The 2,500-nt window shown below is 54.3% G+C and overlaps 1 protein-coding gene across 4 annotated transcripts in view; it reads right to left on the reverse strand.

The window, feature by feature from the left end:
• The window catches only part of LOC114261553 (uncharacterized), an 89,197-nt gene that overhangs the window by 51,293 nt on the left and 35,404 nt on the right, over positions 1-2,500 (reverse strand). The window lies entirely within an intron of this gene.

A 2,500-nucleotide genomic window follows, 5' to 3' on the forward strand; every position in this document is an offset into this window, starting at 1 on the left:
ATGGCTACCAACCGAGGGACATAAATTTTCGCACGGAGCTTCCACTAGGAGAGCGCAGGCAACTCGTAGGCAAGTCAAAGCCAACCGAACGGCAATTAACCGAGGGACATAACTTTTCGCAAGGACCTTTTCCACTAGGGAAAGCGCAGGCAACCTGTAGGAATCCCGCGGATGATGAAGAGAAATGCACCAGTGGAGTTCGCTGCACAAGCAGGGATCCATCCAACTCGCATAAACCAAACACAACTCACGCGCCACGACGTACACTACGCACCAGCCGCCCGAAACGAATCACACCCCGAAGGACTAAGAAACCCGACGAACGTGCAAGAACATTTAGAGAAGCCGAGCAAGCACCGGTTAGCGCGACTGCAAGTAACAAAGGCAACATGCAAAACTTCCGAGGGACATACTTTTCGCAACAAGCTTCCACTTGGAAAGCATAGACAGCTCGTTCGCAAGTCAAAGCCAACAAAATGGCAATTACTCGAGGGACATGCTTTTCGCAAGGCAACTTCCACGGGGGAAGCGCAGGCAACTAGCTTGTTGGCAAGTCAAAGCCAACCGAATGGCTACCACCTGAGGGACATATATTTTTGCAAGGAGCTTCCACTAGGAGAGTGCAGGCAACTCGTAGGCAAGTCAAACCCAACCGAATGGCAATTAACCGAGAGATAAAACTTTTCGCAAGGACCTTTTCCACTAGGGAAAGCGCAGGCAACCTCTAGGAATCCCGCGGATGATGAAGAGGAATGCACCAGTGGAGTTCGCTGCACAGGCAGGGATCCATCCAACTCGCACAAACCAAACACAACTCACACGCCACGACGTACACTACGCACCAGTCGCCCGAAACGAATCACACCCCGCAGGACTAAGAAGCCCGACGAACGTGAGAAAACATTTAGAGAAGCCGAGCAAGCACCGATTAGCGCGACTGCAAATAACAAAAGGCAACAGGCAACTTTTGGAGGACAAAACTTTCGTGACAACCTTCCACTGGGAAAGCGCAGGCAGCTCGTTCGTAAGTCAAAGCCAACCAAATGGCAATTACCCGAGGGACACGCTTTTCGCAAGGCACCTTCCACTGGGGAAGCGTAGGCAACTAGCTTGTAGGCGAGTCGAAAACAACCTAAAGGCAATTACCTAACGGACATGGAGGAATGTACCAGTGGAGTTCGCTGCACAGGCAGGGATCCGTCCAACTCGCACAAACCAAACACAACTCACGCGCCATGACGTACACTATGCACCAGCCACCCAAAACGAATCACCACCCAAAGGACTAAGAAGCCCGACGAACGCGCGAAAACATTTAGAGAAGCCGAGCAAGCACCGGTTAGCACGAATGCAAATAACAAACGCAGCAGGCAACTTTCAAGGGACATACTTTTCGTAACAAGCTTCCACTAGGAAAGCATAGGCAACTCGTTCGAACGTCAAAGCCAACCAAATGGCGCAATTACCCGAGGGACACGCTTTTCGCAAGGCACCGTCCACTGGGGAAGCGTAGGCAACTAGCTTGTAGGCGAGTCGAAGACAACCTAAAGGCAATTACCCGAGGGACATGGAGGAATGCACCAGTGGAGTTCGCTGCACAGGCAGGGATCCGTCCAACTCGCACAAACCAAACACGACTCACGCGCCACGACGTACACTATGCACCAGCAGCTCAAAACGAATCACCCCCCGAAGGACTAAGAAGCCCGATGAACGTGCGACAACATTTAGAGAAGCCGAGCAAGCACCGGTTAGCGCGAATGCAAATAACAAACGCAACAGGCAACTTTCGAGGGACATACTTCTCGCAACAAGGTTCCACTAGGAAAGCACAGGCAACTCGTTCGCAAGTCAAAGCCAACCAAATGGCAATTTAACCGAGGGACATGCATTTCGCAAGGCAACTTGTACAATTACCCGAGCGACATGGCATGCTTGCCAAGGCCGTGTTATGATATGCTGTTAGCCAAGGCCAGGGCATGCCATGCTACTGGCCAAGGCCGTGGCAAGGCATGCTGATGGCCAAGGCCGTGGCAAGGCATGCCACGCTGCTGGCCAAGGCCGTGGCATGGCATGACATGCTGCTGGACAAGGCCGTGGCAAGGCATGTTGCTGGCCAAGGCGTTGGAATGGCATGATGCTGCCCAAGGCCGGGGCGTTGGCATGGCATGCTGCTGGCCAAGGCTTTGGCTTGCCCTGCTGCTGGCATGGCATGCTGTTGGCCAAGGCCGTGGCATGGCCTGCCGCTGGCCAAGGTCGTGGCATGACATGTTTGCCAAGGTCGGGCATGGCATGCTTCTAGCCAACGCTTTGGCATGGCATGGTGCTGGCCAAGGCCGGGGCATGGCATGCTGCAGGCCAAGGCCAGGGCATGACATGCTTGCCAAGGCTGGGGCATGGCATGCTGCTGGCCAAGGCCGGGGCATGGCATGCTGCCAAGGCTGGGGCATGGCATGCTGCTGGCCAAGGACTAGGCATGGCATGCTGCTGGCCAAGGCCG

The sequence above is a fragment of the Camellia sinensis genome, unplaced genomic scaffold, assembly GCF_055761805.1.
Source record: "Camellia sinensis isolate YWXY unplaced genomic scaffold, ASM5576180v1 Unanchor4, whole genome shotgun sequence".
Classification (NCBI taxonomy): Eukaryota; Viridiplantae; Streptophyta; class Magnoliopsida; order Ericales; family Theaceae; genus Camellia; species Camellia sinensis.